The 22,726-nt window shown below is 40.3% G+C and overlaps 1 long non-coding RNA gene across 1 annotated transcript in view; it reads left to right on the top strand.

Moving 5' to 3' along the window:
• Positions 1 to 1,366: 1,366 nt before the first annotated feature.
• The window catches only part of LOC142600517 (uncharacterized), a 634,685-nt gene continuing 613,325 nt past the window's right edge, over positions 1,367 to 22,726 (top strand). The window contains exon 1 of the long non-coding RNA XR_012834050.1: positions 1,367 to 1,442. This is a non-coding gene — a long non-coding RNA (uncharacterized LOC142600517). The remainder of the gene's footprint in view (positions 1,443 to 22,726) is intronic.

The raw sequence follows: 22,726 nt of genomic DNA on the forward strand, positions 1-22,726 counted from the left end.
GACTCCTCTCAACGTTCCCCTGCTCCAACATGGAGTCTCTCCCACGGGCTACAGTCCTTCCCGAACTGCTCCGGCGTGGTCTCTTCCATGGGGTGCAGACCTCTAGGAGAAAACTGTTCCAGTATGGGTCTCCCACGGGGTCACAAGTCCTGCCACCAAAACCTGCCCTGGCGTGGGCTCCCCTCTTCACGGGTCTACCGGTCCGGCCAGGGACTTGCTTCAGCCCAGGCTTCCCACAGGCCACAGCCTCCCTCGGGTACCTCCACCTGCTCCAGCGTAGGGTCCTCCACGGGCTGCAGGTGGAATCTCTACACCCCCTCATCGGTCCTCCATGGGCTGCAGGGGAACAGCCTGCTTCACCATGGTTTTCACCACGGGCTGCAGGGGGATCTCTGCTCCGGTGTCTGGAGCGCCTCCTCCTCCCCCCTCCTCCTGCACTGACCTTGATGTTACATCTCCGCACTTCCCCCTCCAGATGTAAAAAAACTTCCCACCTTCTTAAATATGTTATCACAGAGGCGCTGATTGGCTTGGCCTTGGCCAGGGGCGGGCCCATCTTGGGGCTGGCTGGCATTGGCTCTGTCAGACACTGTGGAAGCTTCTAGAAGCTCCTCACAGGAGCCACCCCTATAGCCCGTGCCCCCACCCACTACCAAAACCTTGCCACACAAACCCAACACATTCCACCCCTCGCCTCTGTGAATCACATATTTAAGAATCATTAAAATATACACTCAACACAAAAACTTCACAAACAGTAATCGCATCTATAAAGGAAAAAAAAAAGAATTTTCCCACACCAAAGCAAAAATATCCCCATCACAACACCAATACAGAGTCCACCCCTCGTCCCTTTCACCACTATTTCAATCTCAAACTATGTTCAGTTCATGTTTTGCCCGTTACCTCTTCCAATTAGTATCCTTATCTCGATTTTCTCGGGCCCCACGTTGGGCGCCAAAAAGGACTGTCGTGGTTTAGGCCCAGCCGGCAGCTGAGCGCCACGCGGCCGCTCACTCACTCCTTCCCCAGCATGATGGGGAGGAGAGGTTAACAAAAGGCTCGGGTCGAGATAAGGACAGGGAGAGCTAATTATCATCACGAGCAAAACAAAACTGAACTTAGAAAAAAGGGATTCATCTAATTTATTACTAAACAGAATAGAGCAATGAAAAAAAAACAAGTAACATCAAGCCTTAAAACACCTCCCCCACCCCTCCCCCCTTCCCGGGCTCAACTTCACTCCCGGCTTCAAACCTCCTCCCCCCCCCTCAGTGGCGGGGGGGGAGGGAATGGGGGGAGGGGGATGGGGGTTGCGGTCAGTGCAGCGCACGTTGTTTCTGCCGCTTCGTTGTCCTCGGGGGGAGGACTCCTCTCAACGTTCCCCTGCTCCAACATGGAGTCTCTCCCACGGGCTACAGTCCTTCCCGAACTGCTCCGGCGTGGTCTCTTCCATGGGGTGCAGACCTTTAGGAGAAAACTGTTCCAGTATGGGTCTCCCACGGGGTCACAAGTCCTGCCACCAAAACCTGCCCTGGCGTGGGCTCCCCTCTTCACGGGTCTACCGGTCCGGCCAGGGACTTGCTTCAGCCCAGGCTTCCCACAGGCCACAGCCTCCCTCGGGTACCTCCACCTGCTCCAGCGTAGGGTCCTCCACGGGCTGCAGGTGGAATCTCTACACCCCCTCATCGGTCCTCCATGGGCTGCAGGGGAACAGCCTGCTTCACCATGGTTTTCACCACGGGCTGCAGGGGGATCTCTGCTCCGGTGTCTGGAGCGCCTCCTCCTCCCCCCTCCTCCTGCACTGACCTTGATGTTACATCTCCGCACTTCCCCCTCCAGATGTAAAAAAACTTCCCACCTTCTTAAATATGTTATCACAGAGGCGCTGATTGGCTTGGCCTTGGCCAGGGGCGGGCCCATCTTGGGGCTGGCTGGCATTGGCTCTGTCAGACACTGTGGAAGCTTCTAGAAGCTCCTCACAGGAGCCACCCCTATAGCCCGTGCCCCCACCCACTACCAAAACCTTGCCACACAAACCCAACACAACATCTTTGGGCTTAGCTCTCTTGCTCTTTCTTAGTTATCTTTCCTTCAATCCACATGTCTGGGTTTCCCCCACAAAGCTCTGTTCCCTGCATATATACTGAGCCTGATTCTCATCCAGTTTCACGTAGATTTGTTTGCATATCTAAGGCAGCATAGACAAATCTTAAAGTGAATGGGAAAGGTTCTTTAGGCAGTGTAAAGGAGCTTAGTTGTAAATGAGAACATGATCCTCTGTTATGGTACAGATGACTTTATCTCACAGAGATTATCCATATAAAGAAATCCAAAATAGTACAGAAATGAAATCTAATTTCCTTTCAGGAAGAGGTCATAGTCCATGTGGCCCTATTAGTTTGAATCCAGAAACTGACTCCACCACATTTCTTTGCCCTGAAAAACACTTCAATTTCCTTTTTAATTTAGTTTGGTTTTTTCCTTGTTTTCTTTGGGGAGGGAAGGGTGCACTGACATTCTGCTAGGCAGTGATTGAGTCACTAACACATATGCAAGAGGGAAATGTTATATCTATATTCATGCATATACATATATTCTTGCCTTACCTCAAAGCTGGCACTTTGACATTTATTTCAGCTTTAGCAGGTTGGCTTATTGCCTTTATTGATCTCTTCCTTGTGATATGCTCCAAGGATTGCATTGTGCCCTCCACCATTCCGAGCAACAGTCACTTGCTGGTTTGAAAGAGCTTAAAGTCCTTCATCTTGTGGACACTGTAGCAGAAAAAAACTATTAGATGACAGATGGTGGGTCTTTACAGAAAAAAAGTCATTTATTTTTTTTTAATTCTAGAGTTTCCCTCCGCAGTTTGTAGTAGGGAACAAGAAATTTAATTTTCTTCCGGAAATATGAACAATGTTATATAAATAAATGAAAAAATTAAAAGTGCTGTTTACACATAATATCTGTCTTCTGTACATCTGTGTTCTGCAGGTGCTTTCCCACATTAAGAGAGACTTGCCAGTTTTCTGTTTCTTGATCAATGATACTTATACTACAATAAGCTCACAATGATATTTGGAGAGACACTGAACAGGGATCCTAATGAGAAATCAGAATTTGCAGTAAGTAAGAAGGAATTATTCTGTTTTCTTCTCTTTAGAACAGCAGAATATTTTTTTAAAATAAAATGTTTATGCACATACTGGAAGAGAATGAATACAAATCTGCATTCTTTAATCCTTTGAATTTGAATGAGAAATTAAGTTGCAATTGTTAGATATTTTCACATGTATGATGTAATTTACAAAGTTTTAAAGAGAAAATGGGTTATTGTACAGGCATCCAAAATCTTGATCATGAGAATTTATCAGTTTGAGATCATGAAAGGCACAGACTAGCAACGAGGCATTGGCTTCATCTCACCCTTCATGTAAAAGAGAGAGACATGGTTTACTGTTTAAGGAAAGACAAAGTACTACATAGTAATGAAATCTACACATGTTTTCAGTCATAATAGTATACGAAACTTTCTTGATTATGGTCATTACAAGCAATCTCAACATTTAATCCTATTCTTAATCTAATCAAGCTCTATATTAAAAATAGCTTTTAGACCCACAGTTCTGATTGAAAGACTGTTCTTACATCTCACTGGTTGGTTAATTAGAAACCTTTTCTAATTTCCAGGCTAAATATACTCACGGACACTTAGCATCTATTTGTTTTTCTGAGATAGTCTAGTAGGTTAAATAGCTCCTAGTAGCAAGCTTTCCTTCTGATGCTTGCCTTGTATTTCTTGAGAGCAATCCTACCTTCTCCCGGTTTTATTTTTATTTGTATTTTTTTACTAAGCTCACAAACTAGGCTGCTTTAGGTTGTCACTATAAATGACACCCTTATGGAAAACCTGACATCTATCCTTCTTCTAGCTTGTGTTGTGACCAGGGTGAAGAGCAGAGACATGTGAGCAGCTTTTAATTAGATAGCTTAAGTGTGGGTAGCAGTCTTGACAGTAATTTAGCCCACACCGAACTATTTATTGTTGCAATTGGACTGTTGTCAGCACCCAAGCTTGCTAGGATAAAGCTTGTATTCCTACACAGCACTGTATCATCTTCTCTGACTGCAGTATAGAGATAGGTTTGGCCTCCTCTCACACCATCAGTGTGCTGTTCCTCTGAGCATCCTAATAGCCCTTCCTTGAAACCACTACAACCTGGGTGAATCTTTCTTGAACATAAGAGTCTGGAATGTCAAAAAGTATTCCTGAGAGGTACAGCTAAGATGGCACTAATATATTCCCACTTTCCATTGAAAATCCTGCTGCTATAACAACATCTACATTTTCATGGCCTCCTCCTTTTGCGTCTTGATATTACTTTGTCATTTCCCAGTATCGAGCTATTGTTTGAAGCAAAAATCCTTAGCAAAATATTAATGAGTTTTCATTCTTGTGTTAATAAGTTTGATGATGCTTCTCTTGCTGCCACCCTTGAGGTTACCCAGATCTTTCTTGTTTGTTAGTCCATTCTTACTCTGCATTGGCAGACAGCTTTATTTTACTGGCAGATTTTATTAGCACTTTTCCAAACTTCATGTTGCAGTCAGTAATGAAAAATTAAGCGGTTGTAAGAACAGAAGAAATAGTACTTTACTGAGTCAGACCAGTGGTCTGTCTAGCCCAGTGTTATGCCTCCAGCAGTGGCAGTAGGAGATAGCATTTAGGGAGTGCATGTGCATCTCAACACTGCCCGTGGTCCGTGTCAGAACTAAAACTAATTCTTCCCTCCAGGCTGATCCTATTCCTGTCCAATGCAGCGTATAGCTGCCAAACTTTCAATTCTTATCTACATTCCTATTTTTTTCTCTCTAACTAATAATTTCCCATGTGATACTAAGAGCCATTGGCACAATTTGAATACATGCTTCCATATTCCTGTTCATTTGCATGCGCTAACATACGTGCTTCTAATCCCACACAGCACGTTTTAGTGTCCAAATTCTGTGAGGAATTTTATAAATCAGCACCTTGCTTTTACTCACCATCCAAGGCAAACACCATATAACTTCCTCCTCCTTCACCTCATTGAATAAGGAGGAAGTCCCCTTTTCTCTAAGAGAGCTATAACGGTAAAGATGCAATGAGATCTGAGAGCAGCACCCTGGGCTAACACACTACATGTCTTGTGGGCTTAAAGCCACAAAATTTTTAGGTGCTTGAACTGAAAATGCAGCTTATTTTCTTGTATCTCTCTTTCTCCTGAGCACTCTTTTTTGTTGCAGAATCTTTTAATCAGTTTCAATTTATAGGAAATTAACTGATGATCTGATGTGTGTTTAAAAATCACAGCTAGTCCTTAGAGAGATCATAAAACAGTTTAGCCTCTATGGAGAAGACTTCCCCTGTCACTGGGGAAATCCGTGGTTGTAGAAGAGTCACAGTGATCACTGAAAGTAATGAAGTTTATTTCTGCTTGTTTCATGCTTTAGTTTATTTGGATTTAACCCAAAAAGCTTTAGAAAATTGTAAGACATCATTACAGATAATAAAAAATATTTTCTACTTTATTCAGAATATTTTATGGTAAAAATGGAATAGAAGTTTACTATAGCAGTATAGTTTTTAAGCTTCTGCAAGACCAGGCGCAATGTCTATGGCATGTATGGGGCTGGTCAGCACACAGGCCAGTAGAAGGCCTTCCTGCTGGTATAGCTCAGGTTCATTAACACAGTAAATTTACCCTCATCATTTTTTCTTCCATCAACTTTACTGTCATGCACAATCCTCCTACTCCAAAATATATTAAAAACTCAATAAACTCAATCCATTTATGGTACATTTCATCTATATTGTTACATAAATTTTTAGTTCCAAAAGACTTTTAATTTATCAAGAATTGTCTTGATAAATTTTATCAAAGTAAACCTTTGCTTTGTCTTTCTTAGCTTGGCTGCAATTCACAGATGGACTGAACTCAAACTTTTGTAGCAAATAGTTGCCTAATTCACCCAGCTAAGTGTCATCATGTAGCAGATAACATTTTTTTTTCATTTTTAAAATCATATAATTTGCTGAAAATTGAAACTGATTGCAAATATTCAGTTTCCAGCTGCTTCCAACACAGGGTCAGGAAGTGCCTTCACCCAGCCCTGAAAAAACTAAGACCTTAATTCTTCCAGGTTGTGGCCATGACTCTCACCTGATTTGAGACCATCTGAGGAGTATGGACATACACAAGTCAACAGGACTCAATGAGATGCACTCCAGGGTCCTGAGGGAATTGGCTCATGGGAAGCGGGCCTGTGTGAATCTTATGAAGCTCAAGAAGGTCAAGCACAAGGTCCTGCACCTGGGCCATTCATATGAATTCATGCTGGTGATGCACTGCCATCTGCTAGACTGAGACACTTACATGGAGATCATCAGTGTTATGCTCTTCATTGCACATAACATTCATCATGTCTGCTTTATGAGTGGGATAAAAAGTGGTGGTTTGTCCTTGACTTGAGCCACTTGTTTTTCCAGTAGTTCTTAAAGCACTGCAAGGAATTTGTACATAATGTTTACATTTGCAATAAACTTGTCCAGAACTCTATATAATACTTCAGCTTTGCATAGTACTCCCTGAAACAACTGCCTTCAAATGTAAATGAATACCAAGACATTGCTTTTACCTCACTGTCTGCTTGTATACTTTAGATAAGTGCAGCTTTAGCACATTCTGAGAGCACGTTTTCCTTTACCGCCTGTTTCCTTTAAACAGGGATTCTTTGTTTCAATATTGTCTCAATGACCACATTTACCTGTCATCAGACACTTCTTGTGATTTTTTTTTTCTAATGCTTTAGTAGAATTTGTCTTTCTGGTTTTAACAGCTCTACAGATATGATGTCTTTCCTTTCAGGTTTCATACTTAAAATAGTTTCTGTTCTCTATTTTTTTTCTGATCATGGTCTAAAACTGACATCCATTTTGCTTCTCATCCTACTCATCCAATGTCTGGAATGTTCACATCAGGATAGACTGTGGTGCTCAGTGCTTTCTTAAAATGCTGCATCTGTACTCTAAGCATCTATTAGATACTTACATTCAGTTCACTGATTTCTTTTCCTCTAATCAATTTAAAATTTCTGTGCTCTGTTTCTATGGAAAATACTCATATCGGAATGTGAGGAAATTGGGATGCTCCACTTCCAGACTGATGCCAGAATCTTATATTCAGGGTATTGGAAAGACTGAAACCAGTCCTATGAAATACAGTGCTATGACTCAGTAGCATCTGGGAGAAGGAATACATTAACTGCAAGAAAGGATAGCCGGAGTTCGCAATGTAGTTTTAGTGATGTATGCTAAGAAAGGAAATGCTTGATTTCAAACCTGAGCAGCCCTAGCTTGTGAGCCTTAAAAAGCAGGTGGGTGGGAGCCAGGACTGATCCTTTTATGTTTTCTGAATTTCTTTGAGCTGGTCACCTGGGCAAGTCTCCTTCATCCAATAGGCTTGGCACAGAAACAGTTAATCAAATCAAAGTAGCCCTTAATCTTGTTCTTACTTCAGAGTAGCCATGTGTCATCTTTTTTCTTTTATTGTTTGCTTTTTATGCAAATGTCTGGATGCATTAGTATCATTCCTAAAATTGTTGTGATCTGTTTGTTCCCAGGGCTCCAGCTGGAAAGTTGTAACTGTTGAACTCACCACTCACAGGGTTAAAAACCATGTTTGAAGTTGAAGGCAGACACTGAGGATTTATAATCTTTATTTTTTTAATATTTTTTTAACCATTATTGCCCTTATATAGCTTTTTTCTCCTATTCCATATCTTAGTGTATTTATAAAAAAACATATTTTTTAGTCTTTGTTCTATTAATTCTTTTGACATCCTGCTCAGATATTCTTTTGATTCCTTAGTTAGTCTCATAACCCTGCTTTGTTTTGGTTCTACCTTAAATTAATCTTTTTTTTTTGACAATGGGCAATCAGAAACATACACAGTTTTCCAGATCAGCTTTTCTGCAAAACGCTAACAGCAGTTGCTTGTCTCTGATAAAGATACCAAAGTGATTTATTGCAGGACTGAATCTGCTTCATGATTTGAGTTGTTCAGTGTTATTTCACAATCAGCTCCTTCATTCAGGTCTCAATCTTCTGTCATTTTCAGCAGAATGGAAGAAACCAGTTTGGATAAAATTTTGCAGATCTGTACTAATATGTACTTAATATCACCCTAAACATCGAAGTCAGACAATTCTTCTTTTAAAATATTATGTGTCTCTGAAATCAAGATGATGATGACTCTGATTTTGGCTCTGCCAGTGTAACACATAGAGTGCTGTCCAGAGAGTCCTGAGGTGCAGAGCTTTTTTTTTTTTTTTAACAAATTCAGTAAAAAGTTTCATTCAGCCTGATGGTTGCCCATCGTCACTACTTGTTTTCATCTTCTTTTGAACCAGTTCTTTATTGACCTCACAATTTTCCTCAACTTCTCTAGTATAAGTGATAATTCCTTATACGAAATTCTGTGGTATGCCTGGCCAAAAAGCCAAGTGGATGCAATTTTCCATCTTTCACTTGTCTAGATATTCCGCTACCTCTTTGAAGACACATAGCAGACTAGTCTGGAGTGAATGATCTCTGGTAAACCCACGCTGAATTTAGAGATCCCAGATTTGATGTTCAGATTCCTGATATAGTAAAAGAAGAGATTGTTGTGCGTCAAATGATAGTGACACATCACAGTGCACATACAGCTGATTTATGAGACATCATGCCAGTGGTGCTATCCCTACACTTCCAAAAACCTTAATTCTGTGAGAATTACTTGATCAACAGGCAACAATTGCTGTCTCCCATTTTCTTCTGAGTATAGTATTTATCACAGAAATAACATGGTAGATACTGGGATAACAGATTTAGATGAGCTTAAAAATATGTTTAAATGGGTTTATACCTGCAGACTTCATCCTGAATACCAGTGGCTACATATATATTTATAAAATATTATATATTAATATAAAGCACACCTTAATACAATGTACATATAAGTTAATATATTTATAAATGTCTATTAAATGTATATTTATGTATATGAATATAAATTCATATATATTAATACATAGCGAAGGAATAGGACTGACTCAGTGTTACCTGAGAGAAGGTACACAAAGTCCTCATTAGTTGACACATTTCTTTATTGGGGCAAGTTCTAGCAGCTGGCTGAACATTTCTGAGGTTTGCTTTATACCATAACTGATATGCAAGAGTTTCATACTTTTTCTGAAAAAAATCTCTTTAATATATCCATATTTAAAATGTGTCTCTTTTAATTCCTCTCTAGTCTCTCCAAATTTCAGAATTTGAACCTTATAAGATCCAGATGTGGCATAAAATAGATGTTATCTATTCCTTTAAATCTCCATTTTTTTTTTCTATTCTTTCATTATTTGATTTCACTTAGCTCAGATTATCCAGCAGTTTCATATAATTTTTGTTACTAATAACCCTATTTAAAGTAAGAGTTAAAACTAACATTTGATTCACTTATCTGATCTTCTTGGAAAGAGATAACATTCATCAGTTCGTATTACAGTTAGTTATTGTATATAGCTTTCTCCAATGGAACGATATTTTGTGGTAGTTACTAGAGTTATCTTTACACAAAAGCAACTTCCCCCCCACCCCCACCCCTTGCGGAGGCTTATTTTCCCTAATTAGTCTTCATTAATTTTAAAAAGGAGATTAATGCTGTGTATGTGAGGGCTCAGCTGTGGCTATAGGAGACAGTTAGAAAAGGATATGGTAATTGCCTGCTCTTTCTGTCTCACTGCTGCTGAAGGGAAAAAGAAATGAAACCATAACTTCTAATATCTGATTACAGGAAGTTCTTGATGCGTACATTTGATTTTGCTGCATGAAACTTCATTAACCTAATATCTGCTCACATACTGTGAGTCTGGCATAGAAAAATTTGAATATACTTCTTTATCAGGCAGCTTAAGTGGTGCTTAAAATCCTTCCAGAGACAGACTGAATCTTTCCTGCCTCTGTTAGCTTCCATTTGGATTCAAATTCCTAGAAGAACCTACCCAGGTGAGGCATTTATAGTACCTATACACATTTGAAAGAGTTGAGTGTGGATTAGGGGTATATATGTGTAGATTTAGGGTAAATTGAAATTTATTCCAAGCAGTACATCTCATGAACTAATGATGTTAGGACAAATGCTACAGTTCTAGCTAGAACACTCAGTGCTTATCATCTTGATTCTCCACTCTCTTGCACCTATATACTCTAATATATACTCTATTAACTGCTGAAATATCAGGTTAGCCTTGCAGCTTTTCACTGAATGCCTATTTAATCTGTATCCTTGTATGGTTACTTCTATGTAAGTTTTGCCATATACATCTGTTTGTCACTGTGTGGTTTCTGCTTATGTCATGGTTGGTTTTCTATCATCATCTCCATTGCACTGAAATTCTGGAATGCACAACAAGGAACACACAATATCAGTTTATAAATGCGGTTGAAAACTGAAACCATGCAATAAAAACGATGGAATTATAAATTGTGATACAGTCTCTCTCTGCTTTCTAGACCAGAATTCTTTGTTAGGGACTTCTAATTCTCTTTAATTTTCTTCTGGAAGGGGGAGTGAAGTGGGAGGTTGCACTTCAGTTTCTGTTTTGCCATGGGGCTCATCATACTAAAATCAAGTGGGTGATTTCAGTACAAAGCTCTTTGATTATGCAACATGAAATCATGTAACAGCACAATTGCTTCAAATTCATGGAATTATTTTAATTAACTCACAGCAATGCTTGCCTTTAATGTGTCCAAAAACCAGCAAGAAAATTATGCAAATTAGGAAAACGACATTGAAAATGTTCTTATGTATTATCTGATTTTTCTCCCTAGGCACTCTGGAGCCCATTGTTGCCTGAAACGGCTGTGGCTACAGCACTAGCATCAATGAGAAATGAGGTTCAGGGTATTCATAAGGCTCAGCCAAGGAATACCAAAGAGATGGTACTGCGATTAAACTAAGAACAAGTCAAAAAGCGTGAAAGGAAAAAGGCTGTACAGAAACCAGTAGCAGCCAGTAGAGGTTTACTGATAATTTCTCTGATGATTTGCTAACTGGAAGGAGGTTGGAGATATAGCCACTCTATGCGAAGCTGAAATTTCAGTGTGAAACAGTATGATCCAAATTTTTCTGGGAAAATAATAAAAAAGAGAAGGAGATTCTAGTAGATTAAATAAACCAGCTGTGATACACATCCTGGGGCAAGAGAGAGCCAATTCAGCATGCAGACAGCTGTATTTCTTTGATTTCTGTGGGAAATTCCACTCTGATGTGGAGAAATGTTTCACAGAGGGAACTTATATTCAAACAGGCATGTTCCTGTGAAGAACTTTGATTTTGAGGAGTCTTTTTATTTTTCCATCAACTGCCTCCTCCAAAAAACCCTCCACTCCTTTAAAAACATCCTTCAATATCTTCAGCGGCGAGCAGGTTTATCTGAAAGTGAAGGACTCGGACCCAAGGAGATCTGTTCCTTTCTGGAAAGGAAGTGGTGCTACTGCTTGAGCTTGCAGAGTGTCATGGGCATTTTTTTTTTTTAGAGCTCCTTGTAGCAGCTGCATTAAAAATATGTATATAGGTAATGTCACTTCTATGTCAGTGGTGCTATATTACACAGCTGAACATCCTGACATGTTATATAAGAGGCTTTTATGCACAGCAATGTACAGAGTGAAAACTACTGGCCATTTCTAATTTGTGTTAATATCATAAAGCCAGAATATTGGATAGAAAAGAAGCCAAATGAAATTACCTGATACCCATGAGCACCACTATTTATTAAAATAACACTTTTCTCATTCACTGCCACGTATAAAAAAAATGCATATTTTAATGTCAAAAAACATTCCATCTGTTATCTGGGATTTTTTGCAAGTATTTGAAAGCCTGTGACATTACAAAAATGTATCATATCTTATCAACACTATAACTATTTCTTGCAGATGACTGTGAAAAGGCCACTGTTTTGCTAGAGGCTACCAAATATTGCTTTCTGTATCGTAAGTCACAGTAATTTGAAGTAATGATGACATTTAGCTTTGGAATTTGTTTTTCTTCAGGTGACCGGAATTTTTATGGTGTACTTTGCAGATGCTAATTTAAGAAAAGCAAAAGCAATGATCACCATCTGATTTACTTTTCCTACAGGTGAACCCTGCAATTTAGCTCTTGTCAGTATGCAAATTAAAATTGTCTTATGCTATTTAGCTTGGTTATACAGCATTAATGTGATTGCTTATGCACCTTCTGTCTCATGGACTTGAAGTGCTCATTTGAGGCTCATCAGCAATGAGCTATCTTTGGTGACAGCTACTGTAAATGTACTCTGGGGAAACTGATTCAAGAAACTGGAGCTTTTCAAGGTAAATGTTTTGTGGTGTTTTATTCCAATCCTCTGTGAATTCATCAGAATCCTATTTAAAGATCACTATCTGCAAAGTTTGTGGGCTGCCACCTTGCAAGTTAATTCTCATCTTGCTGCAAACAAATATGGCCTTAGGAAGAGTGAATCAAAGCACTTGCCAGAGATTCAACCTCTACTGAAAAAATCCCCACAAGCCTGTGTCACAGGAACTTGTTTAGACCACAGCAGAAAGAATCAGAACTTTGCATCATGAAATCCATGACATTCATACTTGTTTAAAAAAGAAACAAGAAGTTTGATTTTGGAGATTTAGGGTTTTCTTACTGAAAGTCAATGAGCTTCACTCAAGTTTTAGACACTGATCCTTCCACTCAAGTAAAAATCATTTTTTATGCATGAGGATTGCTCTCTCTTTCTTCTTCTCTTTCCCTTTATTTGTAGTTTTATGACAGAGGTTATGGAAGGGCCAGGATATTTATTTGCTAAGTCTTGGTCTCTCGGAGGGATGGTGTTCCTCTCAGTCCTCTACATGTTGCTGGTGGAATGAATGGTGCTGAGCTGTCATTCATTTGGTCCAATGTTAGTCAGTAATAAGAACATCATGTTATTCAGGAAATTCTAAGATTCTGAATATTTCCTACTTTTGGGGGAAAAAATGTATTTTGAAAGGGTTTTTTTGATCTTTTATTATTTTTTTTAATCAATGGCAATATTTAATGCAAGTCTCTAAAAGGTGAAATCAGATCTTTAAGCTTGCTGCATGGAGTTTCAAGGCCTGTTATGGCACCCTATCCGTACTGTCAGGAGCTAGGACTCCTAAAGTCATGAGGAGCGATGAATGAGTGTGGAGCTTTGCAGCCCACCATCTTAACTCCTAAGGTGTCCAGCCTTCTGCTGCTTCCTCCAAATGGAAGGGGAAGCTGGCTTGGTCTGGGGTTTGTGAGTCTCCCAGACACCTTGCTACACCACTCTTCTAATATCAGGGCTTCCAAACCCTATGGCAGATGGAGTTTTGGCATGAAAACAAAGCAAAAGCTTGTGATTTCCAACATGGCATGTGGTGAGACTGCCCTGGAACCTGGCAAAGCCAGGCCAGCCAGCATCTGTGAGATGATGCACTGGCAGAAGCAGTGACACATTTCCAGCCAAACTCTGCATGTAGTTCAGTGAGAGTTTTTGGGAAACATTGTTTTCAACAAATATGTCTCTTTCATGCATTAGAGAGCTAGTCAGAAAATTCTCCACCAGCTGTAGATCAGAAGTCTCTGTGGGGTCCCACAGGCTTGTACTTGTCATTGCTTTTCTCTGAAGTTCACATGATACCCCAGGGTGTGTGCATGTGAGAAAAGTATTCAGTCATGGAATATCATCAATCTGTGGAAAATAAGTGGGTTTATGGAGGGGAAAAAAAAAAACGACTTCACCAAAGTGAGACTGGAAAAGGTACAAGTGATTGAGTGCTTGGAAGGCTGGGACTCTGGCATTTTGAAAATGCTGCCTTCTGCTTCATTCGTATCAACCCCAGATGGTGTGGCTAATGTTTTCCAGTTTCTAGCCAAGTCAGGGGCTTAGACAGTAGCAAATTGCCTGAAGTTTAAGCTGTAAGGAGAGTAAATGAAAAATCATGTGGAGGGAGCAGCACGCTGAACACTTGGCAGGTATTCCTCTCTCTATTTTATCATGGAATTTACCCACATAGTTTTCCAAGAAAATCATAGCTTGCGGTGAAGTCAGACCTTTCCGTTCTTGGAGCTGCAGAAGCTCAAGAGCCAAGAGTGCCTCTTAGCTGAGGCACATTCCCAAGTACGTGCTTGACCTCTTCTCTGGATGAAGACAAAACCATAGTGATGCTTATTTTGGATGTTCCACTGTGTTATGGCAGCAAAGTATGTTTGCAGTGTATCTGAAAACCGTGGCTTTTTTATTTATCTACATTTCTTAAAGGAGTATATATTATATTTACTTCCTCCCTCATATATAGGAAATTTCATGCAATAACAGCCTTCATATCTTAATTTCTCCTGATGGCAGAGCCTATCTCACTCCCTATCCATCACAAGGTCAAAGGTAGTGCACAAGATAGGTCTTATCGTCCAATTAATTAATCACCAGGTTTGGGACACATAATACCCACGCTTACTTTTTAAATGCAGGGATAGGATCAGGTTTATGACATTGAATGATCAAAACTGTCTTTCCTGTGTGGTTGAGGACATTTCTTTACAGACTGTGGATTAACTCCAACAGTTAATGCCAGCTTTATGCCTTTATGAAAGCTATGGGACAAAAGGCAATATTTGTGTATAGTTTATAACTAAGAAAAATGTTGTTCTTTGCCTCTGTCTAATCCAAAGCACATTTGTCTTTCTAAGTGTGTTGGTAGCAGACAAATCCCATATCAACAACAGTGGGACCTTGGCATCAGTTTAAGTAGTAAGAAACCGTGGTTGTTTTAATTTAACCAGACCAGTGATGAACAATGTTTTAGACATTTCATGTTTCTCTAGTGAGGGATCTTGATCAAAATCTTTCAGCTTTTATTCAATTAAACAATCAACTTCTATGTGGTTAACTTAAGATTAGCTGCTTCAATACATCCACACAAAGAAGTTTCCAAACCATGATTCTTCAAATGGTGAGTACAGTGAAAACATTATGTAAATGGTAATCAGAGTAATTTAGCATGTTTTCCTTATTTTTTAATGGGAGGCTGTGACAATCATATTGCCATATAATTAATAAGCAAATTTCTGAAATTTTAGCTTTAGCAAATGGCCGTTAACATGAAACAAATAGCACTGAAAAACTTAAAGGCATTCATGGAGTAATTTAAAGCCAGAAATACAGGCAGTGGAAGTGACCATTTGAACACGTATTAAAGAGTCATAAACAGCACTTCAGATTTAGTTTGCCTTCAGTATTAAATTTTTGCTCAAATCTTATTAAAAACTGTCTAAAATAATAATAAAAATTTTTGACATGGTCTTTGCCTCTGGTTGTATACATTTGTAGCCCTTGTGAAAAATCAATTTTAAAAAAAAATCAAAGCCACTATCGATCAAGAGCCCAAACCTATTCACCATTGAGACCTGCTGGGAAGATTTCCCTTTGGTATAGGGTTTTTTTTGTTTTGGTTTTTGGGTTTTTTGTTTGTTTGTTTGTTTGTTTGTTTGTTTGTGGGGGGGGGTTATACTTGAAGAGACTTAAAAAAATATTAGTGTTGCTGTCAGTGTAAAAGACTGATCCATATTGACAAGGACTGTTCCTCGTCAATCAAGTTGAGGAATATGATGTTTATTTCCTCCCCAAAGGCTTGTGCTTTGCCGAGAGCCCAGAAAAAATGCCTTGTTAAGGGAAGACCCTGCTTTCTGAACACAGGATGGGGACAACGAGGCTACAGCACATCACATATGCCATTCTTTTTTGTGTCAGCCTAGTGGGAAAAAGACGATAACCATAAAGAAGTATATATTTTAAAAATGTATTTCAAACAAGGTCAGGCAGACAACAAAGAGCAACCCTGCCTAAGATTTGTGGAGTCTGAAGTACATGCAATTCTGAAGCAAAGGGCCACCCTGTAACAGCTGTAACTTCTAAAGAATATGCAAGAAAACTGGTTTGTCATCACCAGTCAAGAGGAACTGAAAAAATGTGAAGCCTCAACAGGCAGAGCCTTTGTCCTCTCTGTTGCACAGAACTGATTGTGGCCAGAGCACTTGGGCACACACATTTGGGGGCTTGTAAGTATATGGACATGAGAGCGTGAGTGAAAGGAGGCTGTGAGAGAACGAGCCTGAGTGGGTAACATTAACCTGCCTCGAGATTTTGTGAAATAAACCAGCCATCACTTCCCCGAACTTACCCTTGAGTTTTGTTGCAGTAATTTCCTCCAGATCAGTTTTACAATTAAGCTGTATGATGTTGGTGAAGCCTGAAGCCAGTACAGGTGAGAGAGAACACTGAATGCTCCCACTTTTTCTGCAGCAGCTTCTCTCCTCTAAGGAGACAAGGATGCCCTACGAAAGCACCCTCTGAAGCTCTCCTTTGGTTGCAGAGTGCTGTGGAGTAGGGGTGAGTGCAATCAGAAAGATTGATGGCTCTTGCTGAAGAGCCCCTTTAAAGCACCCTCCCACACACATATTCCTGGTTATATCACAGTGAATTTAGATTGTGACTCCATATAAGTAACTAAGAATAATAGAGTCTGATTTACTGCTGTATTGCTCTAACTCTGGACTCAATTGAGTTACAGAGGCATAAAATTCAATAGTGAATAAATCCATAATATGTGCCTACCCATATAAGTCATTGCCCAAGAAAACGTATGCATCCTCAATATGATATCCTCCATAAACAACAAAACCAGAAAAATGACTTCTGCTTATGATTATTGTTATACATCCAGAGACACATTTTAAACTGTTTCTTCCCTCTTACATGGATCCTACTATACACAATCCATCAAGTAACTCCTGCACATGGATATTGTCTCAAAAAGAGTGCCTGTAGAACTATTTCCAATACTTATCTGTTTAAAGATTTCCACCCAGGATAAAGCAAACGTAGCCCAGCTGCTTCTCCTGGCTGTACTCATCATACTGACTGTAAGCAGATTATGGTAATTATGATGGAAATTGCAGGAACTTGCCTTCTAATTAAAATGGAAATGGAATTTACAAAACAAATATGTAACAAACTGTGCTTTCTCCTATAGTAAAATAAACTAAAATAAAATCTGCACAGTACTGCCAGATGTTATTTTGTGCTGACATCACGAGCAGGAAGGGTAGGCTCCTTCCCGCTGTTTATCAGCAATGGACAGGCCGAAGGGCAACAGGCAGCTCTCCACCTAGAAGATTGCTTAGCCAGGGAGTAATGGCTTTTGCCTTTCTTTGAAATTCAGGTTGTGCAGCATTTCTATTGTAAATGTATTAATGCTGTCGGGATCATAGGAATTGAATGGAGAGAAAGCAATTGACATTTATCCTGAAAGGGTATTTTAAGGAATTGGAACAGTACAGGAGGAATCGAGAAGAGTGGAAGAAAGGGACACTGGAGCAGTAGGAAACAGCACAGAAAAGAAAACAAAGAATAAGCTGGAGCAAAGCTGTGAGCTAGGAAGGATATTGTGTGTCCTGATAAAATATGTGCGATAACAGAAAGCTCAGTTTTTGTGGAGACAGTGAATTCTGTTACAAAGTGGTGTAAAAGTGTTCTGAGAAGCAAGTGGCAAAACAAGTGTTTCATCAACAGTTAAACTAGGAATTTCATTGAAAAAAAAAGAAAAAAGAAAAAAAAACACCAAAAAACCCAATAGTGGAAGACACCTGCAGCATATATTCAGTGGGAAAGGAAAGGAGCTTCCTCAGTCACAAACTTTGAGGCTCACAACAGGACTACTGTCAAATATAGCTGTGGAGTTCACTCTTCCAGCACATCTCCTGCCACTGCAGATGCTGTACCTTGTCCTCGCCTTCCTTTGTTGCTTGAAAGCGCTTATATTACAGGGCTGTGAACAAAGACTATCTTTGCTTTATGTTTCCTGCTACAAAAGGAGCAGTCACCTGGGTCTGACCCTTCCAGGTGATGATCAGAGCTGCTTGCCAAGTGTACAGGAGACATACTGGTAAAAGGGGGACTAACTGTATGCTCTCTTTGGGAAAGCAGGAAGAGGAAGGAAAACTGAAAAAGGGGGCCTGCGAATGCTAACAAATGAGTACACCTCTGGGCCAGGTGCATTATCAAGCATTATATTGATTTGAACAGCCATCTGTCAGGCAACCTCAGCTTTTTCCTTTAACGATATGTTAAAGGACTCAGAGTGCACCACAACAAGACTTTCTTTCAAATCAGAGTTAAACTGAGGAGCCTGTACCTTGTATTCAGAGACCTTGGATCACACTGTGTGGGAGCCTGGTTCATCCACTCACAAATCTTTTTACCAGCCTTTGCCTCAGTACCAGCCTTCTGTACCAGTGTGTACTCCTTTCTAAGATATTATGTAAAATAGGTGGCAAAGGGGTGTTGATTTTATCTGAACTACCTGAAGTGTGAACTCACTGGGAATTTTTTTTCTGACAGAATATTTTTTCTTCGTGAACTCCAGATGCTTCTGAAGCCACCTTGACCTAGCCCACCTTCTGTACTGGTTTTCTGCACTATGACCCAACTTCAGTAGGAATAAGGATGTCTCCATGCTCCTCCTGGACAGAGACATGAGAGAGGGGTTTGAACTCTCTCAATGGAGAGAGGAGCTTTTTAAGAAGTACCCTAGTCTGTAGGCTAATATAGAAAAAATGGGGCACACTGTCACATCTACAAAAGACCTCAGTTTTTGTAAAGACTGACAATTTGTACCCCAGATAAAATCAAAGAACTGATTTATTAGGAAACCAGTGAATATTTTGAATCACTCCTTCATAAAAGGCTCATAAAGGGTACGGTCTACCCTATTCACCAGCCAAAAACATTGCTAATTCCTCTGTCACTGAAGGCCAGGATTAGCGTTGGCAATGAAAAATTGCTTTCTGTCTTGAAAGCAAGCACAGTGAAGTACTGACTGCATTCATAGATGGTCTCAATTTGTAACAAATCAAGAAAACCTTGATTGTACTAAATTGTGGTGTTTTTGGCTGACTACCATGCACCACAATTTGCCTAAGCTCACTGTGATGCTGTGGTGGGTTGACCCTGGCTGAGGGCCAGGTGCCCACCAGAGCCGCTCTATCACTCCCCTCTTTCATTAGACAGGGGAGAAAAGGTACAATGAAAAAAAAACTTACGGGTCGAGATAAGGACAGGGAGAGATCTTTCTCTAATTATCATCACGAGCAAAACAGACCGAACTTAGAGAGGGAATTCATCTTATTTATTACTAAGCAAAACAGAGCAGAGGAATGAGAAATAAAACCAAATCTTAAAAACACCTCCCCCCACCCCTCCCATCTTCCCGGGCTCAACTTCACTCCCGGCTTCAACCTCCGCCCCCCTCAGCGGCACAGGGGGACGGGGAATGGGGGTTACGGTCAGTTCCTCACGCGGTGTTTCTGCCGCTTCTTCATCCTCAGGGGGAGGACTCATTGTTCCCCCGCTCCAGCGTGGGGTCCCTCTCACGGGAGACAGTCCTTCACGGCCTTCTCCAACATGAGTCTCCTCCACGGGGTGCAGACCTTCAGGAGCAAACTGCTCCAGCGTGGGTCCCCCACAGGGTCACAAGTCCTGTCAGCAAACCTGCTCTGGCGTGGGCTCCTCTCTCCACGAATCCACAGGTCCTGCTAGGAGCTTGCTCCAGCGTGGGCTTCCCACGGGGTCACAGCCTCCTTCAGGTGTCTCCACCTGCTCCAGCGTGGGGTCCTCCATGGGCTGCAGGTGGAATCGCTACACCCCCTCATCCTCCCTCCATGGGCTGCAGGGGGACAGCCTGCTTCACCATGGTCTTCACCACGGGCTGCAGGGGAATCTTGCTCCGGTGCCTGGAGCACCTCCTGCCCCTCCTTCTGCACTGACCTTGGTGTCTGCAGATGTTCTTACATCTTCTCACTCCTCTCTCTGGCTGCAAAAGCGCTCTCTAACTGTTTTTCTTTTTCTTAAATATGTTATCACAGAGGCGCTGATTGACTTGGCCTTGGCCAGCGGCGGGTCCGTCTTGGAGCCGGCTGGCATTGGCTCTGTCAGACACAGGGGAAGCTTCTAGCAGCTTCTCACAGAAGCCACCCCTGTAGCCCCCCCCGCTACCAAAACCTTGCCACGCAAAACCAACACAGATGCAAATCAAATTATGATTTCAACCTTTTTCTTTTTTTTTTTTGTTGTGAACATATATTACTTAGCAAAGAAAATTCAGATCTATAGCGATTTCACCAGCTTCTCCCTAAACACAAGTGTTTAACTCTCTAAAGCTTGTAATTTTTAGGACAAACCAGCTTGATTATATTAAATGTATGAATTCAGGCTTTTTAGATCCGATTATTTAATTGATTATAACTCTGAAACTCTCTTGAAATGCTTATAAAAATCAACCTTCATTGAGAAACTCTGTGTTTAAAATTAAAGACCAATGGACCAATTTAGTATTGTTTGATTATGATTCCCACCTTACCTGGAAAATTACTTCTTTTTTTCTGGGGAAAGGTGAAAAACTATGCTACTTTTAATTATACTCATAATAATAGTAATTAATATCTGGTTAGCAGTGGACTAGTCAAAGTACTGTCACGCTACTTATTTCTTATTTAATCTTTCATTTGCTGAAGTAGTTTTCTCTTCTTTTCCCTTTTTTTCTGAGATTCTTCTACTTTTCACATTTCAGCTTTTTACCTTGTGGGTTAGGCAGGTAATAACTCAGCACAGCAGATGATAGCTTTAACTTTCTTCCATTTACTTAGTATCTGATGCCCTTTTGAGAACCTTTGCTTTACTCCGGTTTGTTGAAATATTAATAATTCTCTACTGCATGACTCCATGTAGATATTTCTTCTGTCCACCTGTTTCAGTGAAAATATTTTTTAATTCTAATTTTGAAAACTACATTTCATATTTCATGTACTACTTAAGTGTTCTGCATCAAAGAAGTCAATAAATATGGGCTAGCAGTTGCTTTTATATGACTAATAACAGATATTGTCTTCTTATAACGCCATCATCTTGTCCACTAAATATTGATATGGAATGCCTGGAAATAGTAAAATTGATTCTGAAAGTATCTTTCACTATCATAGAATTATAGAATCATAGAACCATAGAATCACAGAATGGTTTGGGTTGGAAGGTGCCTTTAAAGATTGTCCAGTCCAACCTCCCTGCCATAGGCAGGGACATCTTCCACTAGATCAGGTTGCCCAAAGCCCCATCCAGCCTAGCCTTGAACACTTCCAATGATGAGGAACTTCTCTGGGCAACCTGTTCCAGTGCCTTACCATCCTCATCATAAAAAGTTTATTCCTTACGTCCAATCTAAACCTACCCTCTTTTGGTTTAAAACCATTATTCCTTGTCTTGTCACTACAGGCCTTGGTAAAAAGTATCTCTCTGTCTCTGTTATAAGCCCCCTTTTGAGTATTGAAAGGCTGCTATAAGGTGTCCCCGGAGCCTTCTCCAGGTTGAATAGTCCCAACTCTCTCAGCCTATCTTCATAGGAGAGGTGCTCCAGCCCTCTGATTGTTTTTGTGGCTTCCTGTGGACCTGCTCTAACACATCCACGTCTGTCTTGCACTGGGGATCCCAGAGCTGGATGCAGTCACTCCTTAGTAGAAGGACACTAGATTAGTCAGACTCTGTGGTATGCTCAAACATGATGCCTCAAACTGAATGCTTTTGTGGTGGCTTGACCTTGGCTGGCTGCTTGGTGGCCACCAAGTCACTCTGTCACTCCCTCTCCTCAGCAGGACAGGGGAACAAAATACACGGGGTGGTTAGATAAAGGCTTTAGTAGAGCAGGTATTAGTTTATTTATTATTTATTTATTTATTTACAAACCACAGAATTATGTCAGTCTTTTTGTATCTAGGTGCCATTGCATGGCAAACTTCACCAATCCAAGATCACTTTATATATATTTTTCAGTGTTGGATATGTTATTTCAGATACCACTTCAGATTTTGGCTGGAAGACCTAATCAAAGTCATATTATTATAATCAAAGTCATATTATTATAATCAAAGTCATATTATTATAATCATTAAAATAAGAAATCTTAAGATTGTTTCTCAATATTTTGAACTATCTATTATTAAACAGATCATTTTTTGCTGTAGTAATGCCTGGGAAATTCAGCTGTAGTACAAAACTGGATTGTGCATGATACACTGTTGGACATTATCAGCTTTTAGAAAAAGAAAAGAATAATAGAAAAGTAATTATTAGAAACTTATATTTGCACTCATCAAAAGCATAATGGGCAATGTTTTTAAATATGAATTACTGTCTATTAGAAGAACTACCACCTCAGGAGAAAGAGCAGTTAAATGCCCTTCTGGGAAATCTGGGACAAACAGACAGTTCCCCAAGGCATGGATCTTCCTGAGAGCCCTAAAAGCTTTCCAGAAACCTTTTCCTGTGACAATTTGATGAGGCTCCTGCTAATCAAACTAGCTGAATGTCTAAGTGCTGTCAGACTACATGTAGCTATTCCTGTGCAGGCATCTGACATTAACAACTCTGCTGCTGCTCAGTACTGAGGATTTCTGAGCGTATCCTGCCAATTTCTGGGAACCTCACGCCACTCTTGTACCAGTTTGGAGGGAACACTCACCACTTCCACAGCATCTGTGCTTCTCC

Source organism: Balearica regulorum, chromosome 1 (assembly GCF_011004875.1).
Source record: "Balearica regulorum gibbericeps isolate bBalReg1 chromosome 1, bBalReg1.pri, whole genome shotgun sequence".
Classification (NCBI taxonomy): domain Eukaryota; kingdom Metazoa; phylum Chordata; class Aves; order Gruiformes; family Gruidae; genus Balearica; species Balearica regulorum.